The sequence below is a fragment of the Elephantulus edwardii genome, unplaced genomic scaffold, assembly GCF_000299155.1.
Source record: "Elephantulus edwardii isolate Elephantulus edwardi_28Jun2011 unplaced genomic scaffold, EleEdw1.0 scaffold00018, whole genome shotgun sequence".
Taxonomy (NCBI): Eukaryota; Metazoa; Chordata; class Mammalia; order Macroscelidea; family Macroscelididae; genus Elephantulus; species Elephantulus edwardii.
In genome coordinates, this window is record NW_006399768.1 from 18,644,867 (window position 1) to 18,661,206 (window position 16,340).

A 16,340-nucleotide genomic window follows, 5' to 3' on the forward strand; every position below is an offset into this window, starting at 1 on the left:
GCAGCAAGCTTGGGTCATGAGACCTTGGGGTACTGTGGCTTATCTAAAATACAAAGTACTTTGCAAACTTCAGATCTAATGCAGAGGTCAATTATCATCATTTCTAAATGTAGTAGATAAATAGACAAAACAAAACCAACTCAACTCTTCACTGTCAAGTCAGAACAAACTCATATTGGACCCTTCAGAGGGTTTTCAGAGACTGTAGAATTCATGGGAAGAAGACAGCCCATCTTTCTCCCATATCTCAGATGGTGGATTTGAACTGTATACCAATAGGTTGACAGTGCAGCTCTTTAACATGTGGCTACCAGAGCATGCATATATATTCATATATGTATGTGTGTACATATGTATGAAATACCAGTAACAAAGGTAACAGTGACATAGGAACATGCAAACCATCCCAGCATGACAAAAGCACGATGAATATATTATTAACAGATACAACATTTCTTTCTGCTTCGCTCATTTTTATTGTAGATCATAAAAGCAGAATAATAAAATTATCCTCAGAAAGAATGACTTTTTTCCCCCCTGAGTTTTAATAATGAGGAATTGAGGAGGATCAATTCTTGTTTGGGCATAAAAATCACTTTTAAAGAAAAAGAGGATCAGATACTCACTTTAAAGTAGATCATGTGTGAGATACATATCTGGACTTTTTTCAATAAACTGTTCTGACCTGAAAGAATAGCAGTGTGTCCCCCAAAAGAAGATGGAAAATATCTGGCATTGCAGCTAATTTGTCATCTTACATGCTTTAAAATAATATCCAGAAAACTTACTCCACTCAAAATTATACTCATCAACTCAACTCATTGTCATGAGTTGACATGAATGGTCTTTGAAGCCAACCCTCTAACAAGTTTTCAGAAGCTATAAATAACACAGAAGAAAACAGCCCAGCTCTCTTCTGCCGAGCAGCTGGTGGATTCAAACTACCTGCCTTTGGGTTAACAGCATAGCTCCTTATTCACTAGGCTCTAGAGCTGCACTCAAGTCATTGATCCTCAAATATGTGGTTAGACATTTCCCCCCACCTGAGGCTGCCCAGCTGAGATGGAACTTCCACCTCCTTCCCGCCTCTTCTTTAGGATAGTAGCAGCTGCACTGCTACACAGTCTCTGCTTAGAAGGCTCTGCCACACAGCCTCCTTAGAAACCACCCCTTCCCTGGCTGAAAATGCCGCCAAGCAGTGAAGTATGCTGTTTATCCCTATTCTTTGCTAAGTACCAGCAGCATTTCCACTTTTCCTGCTGTTTAATCCAAGGTTTTAGTGACAAAGCAGGATCCACTTTAGTGCAGAGCCTTATTCATCCTTTATGTTACCTGGTTTGCACTTGAGCTGCACTTGAGCAGGAGGTTAGACATTGTTAACCAGCCATTTTCACGGTTTGTCCATGTGGCCTGCACTGTCAAGTGCAATAAAGCTACAGCAACTATTCTAAAGAAAAACAGCTTCTTAGTTGGAAAAGCCCAACTTCCAGATGCTCCAGAACTCTTTTGCTCCTGACTGCAGAATGCCCCACCACATACGCCATAGTTTATACTTGTCGCCCTCCTCTTTCCTCTTTATTTTCCCCATCCTTCCGCAGTTTTCTTCCTTCAGGCCTGACTCCCTAGAACATGTTTCTGTAACACAAGAAAGGACTAATGCAAAAGAAAATGAAGAACTTCATTAGTTTGAAATGATTTCCTGGGAAATGCTATAGCAAAGCTTCTGCCTCTTTCTTCACCTCATCCTTTCTTGCCTCGAACTTTTCTCTTCCTCATATAATTCCTCCTCTTCCGCAATATATGGTCTACCATCCACAAGACCCTATGCTTGAGATAACTTGAATTGTATCACAGATGAACCCAATGCATCAAATAAATTTCCAGAGAACAGCAGGCGACCGGACAATTTGTTATAAGGTCTTGGCAGGAGAAATGCATTTTAAGTTCCAAACAACTTAATTTTGTACTAAAGTCTCACCTCCACATAAAAGTTGAGTGCAGCTTGTAATGTCAACGATATTTTAGACAGCTTTCTCCTATCATTACAAAATCAGCATCATCCCCAAAGTGTACTAAAACATCAAACCCTTGATAATTTGGCTAAATCATGTTAATCTGTAATAGCATCTTGAATTTGTTTACTTTGCCCTGCCAACCTGAGTGATGACATGCAATTGATCTTTATCTGACAGAGCCTGAAACACTGGCTCAGGACAACAGTGACTTGATTCAGGCAAAAGCATGTGGGGTTAAACATGCCAGGTGTGGGCCAGGCAGATGGCATAGCAGCAGTGCCTTGTGTTGTCATGCACATAATCTGATTTCTGAAATGACCTCGAGACACCAATTTGCTCTACTCACTATCAGGTATGCTGTGAGGAGCCCAGTCTCTGGGGAGCACAAGCGCCACTTTTCAGCACTTCTCATCTCTGGGCTGATGGACAGCACTCTCATTGGAAATGGCACTGTTTGCTCTTCCAACAGGAAGAAATTGTTAAAATGTTGGTAGCTTTAGCAGGCAGCAGGTGTGGCAGTGCATTCTGAGTAGATAATTGAAAAGATTTTTTTTTTTAGTTGTGACTTTGGCATCCAACAGTCAATAATACCATTAGATTAAATAATAACACTCTGAGTTTCATTTTTGTTTGAACCACTGATGATAGCTTTGTTTGTTTGTTTTCCCAAAGTTATCTGCTATTTCTTCATGTTAAACACTGAAAAGAATGGAATCTTTCTATTCTAATCCACAATGTCATTTTCTTGTTCAGAGCATGAGAGCAAAAATAATTATCTGTGCACTTTCTTCTGTAAATGGGCTAGTAAGGTAGCCTTTTGAGAAAGTGTCTACTTTCATTTTATTCCAGAAAATAAGGAAACCAGAGGCTTTTATAAGTTTAACGAGTCAAGGACAAAAGATTTTGCAAAGTACCAAAACTACAATTAGAAAATCTTACTAACTTTACCAGTTTGATTTTTAGTGTATGTCTATTTTACTTAAAAGCATAAAATACTATAAAACTTTTGACCAGTTGAGAGCATTGTCTCTGTCTGGATTTCTGTGATACTAAATCCACATGCGCCTATTAGTTGTAAAAAAAAATAAATAAAAATCACATTTAATTTCTATTCTTGAGAACAAAATTACTTTATGATCAACATAGGCTTATAGCATGAGACCTTAAAATACCAAATCTTAAAACCAAGTAAGCCTGTTACATCCATAATAAACTAACAGCAGTAGTTTGAACTTAATGACTTTATCAAAGCAGAGCAATGTTTCATCAATTTTAAACAATGTATCTGCTGTCATATATGAGAACTTCTGGGGACAAAACATAGTTTTCCTTTATCAGGAGTCATTCTGATTTAATTAAACAGAAAATGCATCTTAAATATTTAATAAGCTTATTCGCTATTATTTATGGTGAAGTACATCTCTGCCCATGTCTGGGATATCATATTTATTTCTAGCTGCTGTCTTAATTGGTATCCTTGGATAATAAAAATGTTTAGTACAACTTACTGCTAACCAAAGGATTGGAGATTTGAGTGCAAATCAATCACGGACTGGCTTATTGTGTCACGTGACAAGGCACAATTCTCCTCTGACACAGATAGAGTCACCAAGAGTTGTGACCAGCTAGATGGTAACTTGTAATTGACTGATATCTTAATTGGGGAGTTGATACCCTGGAATAGATTCAAAGGAGAACCTTAAGATCTTTCAAAATCTGAGAAAAATATCATCAGTAGAATGCCAGAAGGAATTAGGTATCTACAGCAGAGAAGTTAAAAGGTTAGGGTAATATTGAATGACTGTCAGGAGCAAAAGTCTTTAATCATTTTTAGAGTAGGCTTTGAATGACAGAATAACCAAAGTTTGGAAGTTCAAAGACAGGAAGTCCTTAATTCCAGATAATGATAATGTTGCTGATTATCCGGGCTATTTGGAAGCGGTGTATGCTCTAACATTATGTGGCCATGATCTAGAGTGAACTTAAGAAATTATTGTGGGAAAGTTTTTTTCAGCATGGTTGTGAAAGGCGACTGAATCTTAGAGTAGATCGTCTTGAAGTTCCCGTCTAAACACAAAAAGATCTTTAGATGCATCTCTGCACATCCTGATTTTTTTATGTGTAAATATTTTTTTTGTTATTCACCTCCGATCTCGTGATTTCTGGTCTGCCCTACACTTTTCCAGTATACACTGCCTCCAAACTTAATTCCACATACTGGAAGTAACGTTAATCCACGTCCCATAGAAGTATTTGTTTTCTTGTGGCTTAAGTTTCGGGGTGGAGGGAGGTAAAAAGTGAAAATCAACATTTTTCCAGAAGTATTCAGGATGGAAACATTCCTTGTGAGAAACTAAGACTATCTTAAACGGTAGACAGAGATGCACGTGTGTCGTCTAAAATTCCATCCCACCAGCCAAGAGTGCACTATTAAATGCATCGAAATTCCCTGCCTTCTTTTTCAGAATCTGTTTACAAAATGATTCCTAAACACAGATGGAGCCTTTTCTGCCTGCACATATTAATGTGTGTTTTTATTTACGCACTTGTGATCTTTGTGACGTTTGGTCCATTCGCCTGACATCAAGTCATTTTTTATACATGTCCTGTGGAAAGGTGGCCCTTGCCCTGCAGTCAACCTCACAAATCCCAGACACACACACATGCATTTTTTATTGTTCTCACATGTTGCTTAACAGCCTGCGTGATTACTGCTTTACAGCGCAGCAGATGGGTTCTTGCATAGCGCTGAAACAGATGAGTTGCTCAAATCGATTGTTTTATCAACAATCAGTTGCAGATAAAAATCATTTTAATGAGAGAAATTAATGGTGTTTGCAAACATGATGTTAATTAAAGAACATTGCTTAGGCGTTTTAATTTTTTTTATTTATTTTTTTCTGCCGCCTTCCTCTTTTTCCCCCCTCTCCCCTGCACACAATTTTTGTTACCCATGACATCTTTCATTATTGACTCATGCCCCAAAGAAAAGGCGATTAAAATCTGCTTTTGTTTGATGTAGCTTTTATTGAAGAAAGAAATAGATCTTTCTGAAGCTTCCTGGTGAGATGAAAGTCTAATTATCTCCACAAATGAAAGGAAAAGCTTTAATTAGGCCTGTGCTGAATCTGCGCACTGTGAATTTGTGCATTGTGATGGATGGAGCCCGCATCTCCTCCGTGACTGCCGTGGAAATAATGAAGGAAGAGGAGAAGTAGCCTGCTCCCATGATTCAGCTGGCAGAGTGGAGTTGGAGGCACACCTGGGTTGTGAGCAAGTGCCCAGAGCAGCTGCCACAGGCCATGTTTCAGTGCAGTGCATTCGGCTGTTTTACAGCCTCCCTCTGAGCTTTGATCTCTTTTCAGACAGCAGGGGTCCTAACAAATCAAGCTTTTCATGTTTCACTCAGTTTCACTCTCTTTTGCTTCACCATTCACACTCCAACTCCAAAGAGGATGGAGAAAATATTGTCTTTTTCTGAAGCAATTAATGATCAGCAGCTGACATGATTGAAGTGGGTATTATGCCTTACAAGCAGTATTTTAAGGTTGACTGTAGGGAGGATGTGAGGAGAGAGATGAATTATTTATTTAACTTTTTCCCGTTGTTTACATCACTGCTTAGGATTTTTACTAATCGCGTGTGCGTATGTCCCTGCACTTTTCGAGGTGTGCTGAAATGTCCACCCCAGGGGAGGGGGAGAAAGATTTTATGCTGCTAATTGTCACACTGGAGAAAGCGGGGGTGGGGGGGAATCCCTTATTTTGTCCCACTTTTGCCCCGTTGCAAGCAGTCTGGTCTGTTTTCATGTGGTAGCGATAATGCCAGGGAGGTCAAACTCTTATTTGCGTTCTCATTGCTTGCTGTTAATCGGTTCTTTTCAGTGAGTCCAACAGCACTTTTGCTATCAAGAGAGATGATGGGGTTATTTCAAAAACTCTTTTGGCCAGATTTAAAAAGGAAGTGAGAAAAAGGGGAAATGAGAACACAATTGTGCAGCATGTAGCTTCACTTTGGCACTCCCTGTCCCCCCACATTGTAACATGCTGCAACATAGCACCCTAGGCTACCTGCCCTGCGATTATTAGGAGTCCCGCCTCATGATACATTTCTTCCAAGTGCCCAAAGAAGAGACGTTAGGAGTCAACCCAAAAATACAGAAGGAAAGAGACTGCATGTGTAACTTGACACCTTCACATGCTTTAGGAGTGCAGAGAAAAGGGGACCAGGCTCTAAAGAAAAATTTGAGGCAACCCTTCTCTATTTTGCTGAGGTTGACAGTGAACAATATAGTAGTTTCTCAGAGTGAAATAGGGCTATATAATGACTGAGACCATTTCTGGGGAGGGTTCTGGCTGATTCTGGAAGATGAAAAGTTGAAATTACTGGTTCCTTCAGTGGAGCTTATTATCCTCCAAAAATTAGTCAGAGACCCATTTTCAATTTCTTTGCAAGTCTTTCAGTCTCCCTTCCAATTGAATCTACCCACAACTCTATTTCCCCTCATTTAAAGAAGGCTTTACTGTCTATGTGTTTAGTCTAGGCGTATGCTCACTGTTTATAGATTTTATCCACAGAGTTGACCTTCCTGCAGGTGTTTGGCCCCCAGCAGGTGGGCCATATTATGGTCACAAGAAGGAATCAGAAAGATACAAAACAGAACTTGACAGCTGCCCTGCCTTTCTTTCCATACTGAAATGATGTCAGTTATGGTCAAAACAATGCATGGGGAGGCATTCACAGAGGTCCTAGGGGTGAGGGCTATCTAAAGATGGTTGACACGAATTAGGGGAAAGCAGATGGAATGACACAGTTCCTTCCACAAGCACCTGTGAGCACCCAACCCAAGGACTTTTCTCAACTCAGAAGTGTGTAAGAAACTGTTGGAACCTTTGCAGTGCTATCATTTATTTCAGTAGAGTAGAACATGAGAGTTAGATAGTAAAATAAACCTAAAGCCGAGTGCCAGAGAACAGATGCAAGCAAACCCTCTAATTAAATGCTCAGTTTCCTCCTTTCAAGCTTTATCTGCGTCAACATTCAATTTCACTCTTTAGAATTAAGCACCACCTCCTCCATATGTGAGTTCAATAGTGATATAAATGTCTTGCGTGGGTGTATGTACACTGCTTATTACATGACGTGAAAATAGTGACATGGTGGCATCTTGGAGTTTGGGAGACACTGAAAAGTTATACCATGTTTATTGGTAGTTAACTTTCACAGCAGAAAATATTTGCAAGTTGCTTGTGTCTTTGTCTCTTCCGTTGGCTGGGTACCTGAGGCTACTTAAGGCTAAACCCAAGATTGGTCCTTTATAAGAAGAAACCATAATCCCATTAGTTAAAAATGAAACATTTTGGTGATTTTTTAATTCCCCAGAAAGAAATGCAAAAACTATACTTTTGCTTAGTCTATATGTTAATATAAAAATGTTGATAACTTTTTTGCAAGGACTGGGAGCTAGCAAACATCCATTCCCAAATTCAGTTCTTCCTGTCACTTCTCATAAAAGTATATTGGAGTAAACACATTCTTCTTCAATAACAGAATGTTCTTCCCTCAAAACCAGGTTATTATAGGAAGTCAAATCTTGTCTGCCAACAATTCCATGTGTCTCAGATTGAGGCTTGCTCCAAAGTGGTTTCAGCAACTAATAATTTGGAAGCACATTGGAAGCTTTCCTCCAAGGTACATCGGGGTAGACTAGAACTTTTAACCTTTTGTTTAGCACCTTAACCATTTTCACTATCCAGAGACTCCCTTCAATTATTTCACACAAATATTCTGAACTAGTTTATACACATGTACATATATTCGTTGTTTATTTGCTTATATACAGGAAATACCAATAAAAAAGGACAGATATCAGAGGACTTGAAGACATTTTTAATAAGTGAAGCCTGCAAACTCTGGGAGGCAGCTGGGTGTGGGGCGGGAGTGCTCTGAAGTGGAACATTGTGGGTAGCCTGTAGGAACGAAATAAAGCCAGGGGATCGGAACAAGATTGTATCCAGCAATGAGAGAACACAAAGAAAGGCTGGAATGAGACAGCCACAAACTTGGACTCTGCTACAGGACTGGCCAGCCTTTGAGGATAATCTGTGTGTTTCCAACTGTCACACTGGCTTTAAAATCCTTCAAGGAACTACCCTGTAGGCTCCAAATGAAGTTATAACTCCAGTATCATGCTTCACACTACCTGTCTTCATCACCTTCTAATTTACTAGCCATACATAGTTGGTAGGAAATTGTGTTGCTAACTGAAACATTGTGCCTCTGGTGGTTCGAATCCACCAGCAGCTCCATAGGAGAAAGATGTCTACTCTCCTGTGCTATTTACAATCTCCAAAAAGCCTCTGGAGGTTCAGCTATGAGTTGATTATGACTCCATAGCATCTCCCATCCGCCCATCCGTCTCACACTGCTCACTATCATGAGCTCCTCCCTCCTCCAGGCAGCAGATGCTGAGACAATCTGCTCCCTCATTACTTCTATGTCTGTCACAGCACGGATCTCATAATTTGCCTCATTCTTGTCTTCTAGAAGAACTTACTATGTTTCCTTGAAGCCAAGGATTGAACAGGTAATCTCTAATGATGTATTCTAGTTACGACAAAGCAAGCACATGACTTTATGAGCTTTTTTTTTAAAAAAAAATTATACCAGTTTTGCCCCGTGCTGCAGCCGCGCGAGCCGGAGTGACCTCTGGTCATCGCCTCGGGCCCATGAGGTGCACGCCAACCCCCGGAGAGGCGGGGAGGATGGTGCCGAGTGGCCCCAGGCCCTCCACGCGCTGCCGCGAGTGAACAAGCGCGCAGTGGGCCTCCGACAGCCGGCGGGCCTGGCCAGGGGGCCTCTGCCCGCCGGGCAGGGTGGATCAGAATAATGTTCGCCATCAACCCCCTGGAGAACCTGAAGCTGTACATCAGCAGCCGGCCGCCCCTGGTGGTCTTTATGATCAGTGTCAGCGCCATGGCCATCACTTTCCTGACCCTGGGCTACTTCTTCAAGATCAAGGAGATCAAGTCCCCAGGGATGACAGAGGACTGGAACACGTTTCTGCTGCGCTTCAATGACCTGGACTTGTGTGTATCAGAGAATGAGACGCTGAAAACACCTCACAAACAACACAACTACTCCAGAAAGCACAGCGACCAGCGGGCAGTTCAGGGTGTCCCCCCAGGTCCCCTAGGCCCTGGAGGACTCTGGCCCAGTCAACATCTCTGTTGCAATCACCCTGACCCTAGACCCACTCAAACCCTTCAGAGGGTATTCCCACAATGTCCCCCACTTGTACTCCACCATCCTCGGCCACCAGGTCGGCCTCTCAGGTAGCGAGGTCCATGAGGAGATCAACATCACCTTCACACTGCCCACAGCCTGGAGCGCTGACGACTGTGCCCTGCATGGCCACTGTGAGCAGGTGGTGTTCACGGCCTGAATGACCCTCACTGCTGCCCTTGGGGTCTTCCCTGTAACTGTGCAGCCACCACACTGTGTCCCCTACACGTACATCAACGCCACACTCTGGTACAAGATCTTAACAACCGCCAGAGATGCCAACACAAAATACGCTCAAGACTATAATCCTTTTTGGTCTTACAAGGGCTCCATCGGCAAAGTATACCATGCTTTAAACCCCAAGCTCACGGTTATCGTTCCAGACGACGACCGCTCACTAATCAACCTGCACCTCATGCACACCAGCTACTTCCTCTTCGTGATGGTCATAACCATGTTTTGCTACTCTGTTATCAAAGGCAGACCCAGCAAATTATGTCAGAGAAATCCCGAGTTCTGTCCTGAGAAGGTGGCTCTGGCTAAAGCCTAGTCTGCTGCCTCCTGTCTTCCTGAGAGACTGCGAGACCCTTAGTCATTGCCTGCTGAACCCAGCCTGGGCCCGGACACTCTGTGAATACGTTGTCTTGCAATGTTGAGTTATTCCAGCCAAAGACATTTCAAGTGCCTGTAACTGATTTGTACATATTTATAAAAATTGAGGTGAAATTGGTCCGACGATGCACGTGCTTCACACTGATACAGCCCGTGGCCTCGTGGCGGACTTGACCGGGTGGCTGCGCCTGCCTGGGCCTTGGCAGACTGTGCGGCCTCAGCCCAGGCTGTGATGCCCTCTTTGGTGTCGTGTGGCCGGTGGCGGAGCTGCGGCTCGCTCTGGTCCTGCCCGGTCTGCACGGAGCGTGTGACCAGCTTGCACCTCGGATACAACTCTGTATTCCCAGAGCCACCAGGCCACTTCGTGGACCAAGCGTGTCTGTGGCTTAGTAATCATAGTAACAGCAATAATACACTTTTCTCCGTTTGCTTGCAAGGAAATACACACCTATCTTTCTAAGTTTCTTTTTGTAAGAAAATAAAATAGTCACCTTTTACTACTAAAAAAATTATACCAATTTTTAATTTTATCTTTTGTACATCTTATGGTTAGAAATATGCACTGCATATATTGTAGTGGTATATAACTTGTGAATGTTGGGGGTACCAGACGTATTAGAACTGACTTATTAAGAGTCTTCAGCATGGAAGATTACCTAGACTACATGGATTGCTTTTCTCTCTGTTGCAAGCCATTGTGCAGTGGTTTGGAAGTGTCTGTAGCAGATACAGATCTATCTTTTTCTCTCTTTGAGAATGTGACATGAAAACCTAAAGAATGGTGTAGAATCTATATATCTTTCAAAGATAAAATGTATACTTTCTGACTACTATAAATCAGACCTCTGTATAACCTGGTGGCTCATCTAGAGTGTCCTCTGGTACATTGGTAAGTGTAAAAAGATCATTTGTAGTGAGGGTTCGATGCTTATAAATGTCTTCTAAATTTGACTTCTTTGCTGACCTATTTATTATCACCCAGGCTCCTTTACTTTCACTTACATTTGAAACCATATTTCTGCTGCAGAGTCTATGAACCAGTTCATCTATTGCACTTAAGAGTGTTTTTATAGGAAACGACCAAACATAAATAATAAATAGTGAAGTACATTTTACTCTCCCATAATGTTATTAATTTGCCCTCCAGTCCCTATGTAATGCATCAGGTGCACAAGTCTAGACTCATTTAGATTAGAAATAGCCCAGAATGTGAATTAGACACATATTTATCATTTTGATTTATTAAGGAGCAGCTATAGAATGATGCTAATTAAGTGTCTATGCTCTCTTTTTGAGACAGTAATTGTTTTTGGAACAAACAGAAATGTACGGAAACAAAAAATAAGCAGAAGTATTTGCATGCATTTAATCTCTACCGTACAATTTTCCTGAAGTTTGCCTGCCGATCACACAACTATACAGTGCCACGATTTGCAAAGTTGCATATAGAAGGAATTCTTCTAAAACTTTTGATAGAGGCCTTCTTTATTCAGATTTTAATCGTTTGACCAATAGTTCTTGAGCATCTTGGTAAAATCATTTGTACTTTTTTTGGAGAGTTCCTACTAGTAAGTGCTCACCCTTTAATTCTTCTTTTAAGTTAAAGTAATATAAATATTTACATGCCAGCAATATGGGATTACTCTGTAGACAAGCATAAGTTTTATTTGTGCTTACTTCCTAATCTTTAGTGATCAGTTTCACATTTTGGCAGCACATCGCCTATTCTCTTTCTATATATATGGTTGGGTTTCGATCTCTCCACCAACACTACAGCACCTTCCCACAGAGCCAAAGCTTCTTTTCAAATTCCCATGTTTGACGGGTCTGGGTATTCAGTGAGCAAGGTAAGCCTGGGCTTACTTGTGCTTACTTGTTACTCTGTAGTGAGTAGTTTCACATGTTTTTCACCACATCAAAGACAAGGAAGTCATGTGAAATTGTTCACTACAGATTAGGAAATAAGCCTATGTTTACTTTGACTGTTGAGTAATCCAACCTCGCACGCCGCATTCTCAGCTAGAAGCCGCGTAGCTAGAGCTAAACATTTATTATCACCATGATTTTCACAAAAACAGAAGCTCCCAGAGTTTAGGACATTTTCTTCACTGCCACTGCCTGGAAAACTCAAATAAAAGTAAAGTTTGTTTCTTTAAAATTGGACAAGAAAGTATATCAATAAAACAGAGGAAATTGTTCCAACAATTTTATAGTAGGTGGATCTAGAAAAGAATAGTATGAATTTTTCATTGCAAACACCTGGCCTAATAAAAAATATAATAAATATTTTCAAATGTTTTTTCTACATCACATATAAAATCAAATATTAAAAAATTATTTTGAAGAGAAACTTTTTTTAAAGAAAAACTTTTTAGGCTTATAAAATAGTCACGTTTTCAAGTAATTTTTGAATATTCTCTCTGCATCTTATTTGACTCTGCAATTGTTCCTACTTATAGCTCATACTGTTTAAACATATTTTAAGTACAAACTAGTTAATGAAGGCAGGCTATCTCTTAGTAAAGGGTTGTATAACATCAAACATGGTTGTTGGGTTTTTTTTTTCTGTTTCACTCTTTTCCTCCTAGAAATTCTACTGTGTTTACTAGAAAATAATTCCCTAAAGGTTTATAAATATATTAATAAGTAGGAGGTACTTAGCCTTTCAAAATGGATTGAAGCTCAACATCAAGAAAACATTCTCACCACTAAGCAGCCCCATGATAGATGGAGAAGAGATTGAGGTTGCTAATATTTTCTGCTTGCTTGAGACTACAACCAACACACTTGGCACCAGCAGTCAGAAAATCAATTGGGAAAATCTGCTGTCAGGTACCTCTCCAGAGTATAAAAGAGTAACGCTCACCAAGCCATGGTCTTCAGAATTAATTGCTATGCATCAGAGAGCTGGATAATGAATAAGGCTAACAGAAGAAATGATGCCTTTGAGTTGTGGTGCTGGAGAAGAGCAGTTAATGTACCATGAACTGCCTAGAGAACAACCACATCTGTCCTGGAGAGGATGAAACCAAGTTGCTATTTGGAGGCAAGGATTTGGAAGGTATGTCTCACATACTTTGGGTGGATATATTGTCAGGAGGGACCAATCTTTGGAGAAAAAAATCATTTTTGGTAGTGTGGAGGGACAGCACATGAGAGGAAGACTCTGGATGAGATGGATTGACTCAGTAACTGGGGTAATGGGGTACGTGTGTCAGAGGCAGTGAGATTGGCTCAGAATAAGGCAAAGTTCAGAGCTATTATGCATAAGGTCACTGTGAGTGGCAGGTGACTACCTGGCACACAGTCACAACAACAAGAAGTCCTGCCTTTATATGAAAATGAAAGGAAACAACAGAAATCTCCTTTGAAAAGCTAACCTATCTACACCTTTAAGAATGAGAATCAAAGATACTTTTTAGTGTTTATTTTGCTGTTCATTAAGTGAAAAGCCCGAGGAGAAGTAGGTAGGATGAAGGTGTGGTTATGGATATTGACTATGCCAGGCACAATACTAGAAATTTATTTCGCTTACATTGCAGAATTACTAAACAGAATTTTTAGACACAACTTGGTTCTCACATTTTATAGATCAGGTAAAGGAGACCAGCAGAACTTAAGTGAAAGCCACAAGGACATGCATAGTTAATGTGTGGTGAATCCAGGACTGAAGTTCAATCAGACTTAGTGAGAGCTAGTAGAACAGGGTTCAGGGCTATTGTACATATAGGGTCACTACCAGCTGCAAGCAACTCAATCTCACATAACAAAAACAACAACAATACTTTTAATCACACATTTACTGTTTAATCATACATCACTATTATAGACTTAATATTATACAATCACATTTATACAAGGAACCTACAGTTGTAGTTCAACTAAGTAGTAGGTATTACTGTTTTAGTTGGAAATGGTTAAATTCACTGTCATTGAATTGATTCTCATACCCTCCAAGGTGGTACATATGCACCACCTCGGAGGGTATGAGTTAGAAATTGAATTGATTGCTCAACTTTCTCCTGAGAAGCCATGTTGGATATGAACTGCCAGAGGTACTTGGCCTTTTGATTAATCTCACAACTGCTAGAGACTTTTCCAGCTGAGCTCCTTCTTGAATATGGTTAGAATCTTGCATTCTGCTGTCATTTCTAACTGCTTTATCTTGGCATCAGATGGGGAGGGGTAGGCTGGACTATGAGTTTCTTGCATTAAGGCCCATAGCACTGCTTGCAGGTCATTGCTGTTCTAATTTGCTCTATGATCACACTTTAAGAAGGAAGTTCCTATCAACATTTCTTGGGCCTCTTCAACATACTTTAAGAAGATTTGCCATCAATAACCTAGCAATGACTTCACTTTGGTTCTCTGTTTCCTCCTTAAGTTATCTGTTTCTGTCTCTGTGTTTTAGCCCTTATGAAAAGTCTTTTAAATATGCTCATTTGTACGAGAAAACAACTCCTACATTGCCATTGAATTTGAAAATATATAGTTCCAGTTAAAATTTCACACTATTTCTTATATAAAACTCTTAAATACCCTTTTCAGTATTGTAATAGTTTCACTGTGTTTTCATTGCCTTACCCTTCTAAGTTTTTGCATATGATGGTGATAAATAATTCTGAATATTATAAAAGTAGTTGGGTAAAGAAAAAGCATTTTCTAGTTAACCTTTACGACACCTTTCTAACTCCCTTCGATACTACCATTCTCCATAATCAGTGCCTATCTCAACTTTGCAGGTCTTAAGGGGAAGGATTCTGAAAGCTGATCAATGCTAGGACATCTTGAGAAAAGTTAATTAGATCCCATGGCAAAGCCAGGACAAGCGAGACACCAGACAACATGAAACTCAGAGTCTAGTCTCCATTTTTAGCCTAGTGAAAACCTATTTGCTCTTCAATGTTAAGTTTATAACAAACAAACAAAAAGCAAGACAACTTTCATCAAGTTAACTGCAACTCATTGTAACTCCATGTGTTATAGGGCAACATATCTCCATAGGATTTTCTTGACTATAATTTTTCCACAAGGGATTTTTGAGATCTTTCTCCCAAGGAGCCACCAGTGAATTCAAACCACCAACCTTTAGGGAAATAGTTAAGTTTAATCCATTTTGCACCACTCAGAGATATCAAGTTTATAACAGAGGATCCTTAAATAGTCCATCTTCCCAGCATCTACTCATCAGACTCATGAAACTCCCTCAACAACAGATGCTTAGAAACTTAAAATCAGGGAGACAGATAAGTGAGGTATTCATGCTGAGTACAAGGGTAAAGAGTCTCCAAATATTCAATATTCAAAACTAACTGTGTTGAAATGCAGTAATCTTTTTGAATAGTGATAAGAAGCTGCACTGCAATCTGAAAGGCCTGTGGTTTGAACCCACCAGCTGTTCTGTGAGAGAAAGATGTGTCATTTCCCCCTGGAGGATTAACTGCCTCTGAAAACCCACCTAAGGGTCAACTTTGCATGAGTCATAACTTTGCAGTGCACAACAACAATTGAAAAATTAGGAAGCACTGGTAGCCTAGTGCTAAGGAGTTGTACTGCGAACCCAAAAGCAGATGGTTCTAATTCATCAGTTGCTCTACAGGAGAAAGATGGACAAACTCCTCTCATGCAAGTAACAGTCTCTGAGAACTCTCTGGAAGGTCAGCTATAAGTCAGTTCTAACTCAATGGCAGATGACAGCATTGCAAAATTATCCAGAATGGACTCTAAATTGTTGTTGTTGTTGTTATGTGCCGTCGAGACTCTTTATGATTTCTTATTAGTAATAGTAATTTTAATGAAAATTTACAGATATTTTGAATTTCCATTTATTCATTTTTGCACTTTTCTCCCTGCCCACCCCACCCCTCCAGTGTGTTTTTCTCTTTGAAAAGTAAAAGAAAAAATTCTTTCATTGAGACTTTATTTTTAGAGAAACAGAATTGTTGCTGCTGTTTTACTGTAGAATTGGAATCGACCCATAGCTGACCCTACGGCGGTTTTACAGAAGCAGTTAATTGTATGTGAGGAGATTGCTCACCTTTCTCTAATGGTGCAACTTGTGACCTTGAACCATGTTCCTTCGGGATAGCTGAGCAGCAGCTTCTTGCCATTAGGCCACCAGAGCTTTTCTAATTATTCCTTTTTTTTTTCATAATTATAGGGTTTATTAGGGAAGTTAACAGGTTACAATTCAGGTTGAAACCAGGATAGCTTCTCAGGTGGGCTGGCATGCCCTTTGACCTATGGCTTCATGGTTTTAGGCCAGGGTTACAAAGTTGTCTTAGTTCTGCAAATTACAGTGTCTTCCTCACACCCCCAAATCACCCAGTAAGTGTAAATGAAGATCCTTGGCATTGGCTCTGTTCAGTGGCACTTTTGGTTGAGCACTGTCTCCCATGAATATCTGGTTCCATAGTGTCTGCTATTGGA

General features: G+C 40.3%; 1 pseudogene; it reads left to right on the plus strand.

Annotated features, from left to right (window-relative positions):
* Positions 1–8,903: 8,903 nt before the first annotated feature.
* Positions 8,904–9,849, plus strand: LOC102853264 (annotated as a pseudogene).
* Positions 9,850–16,340: the final 6,491 nt, after the last annotated feature.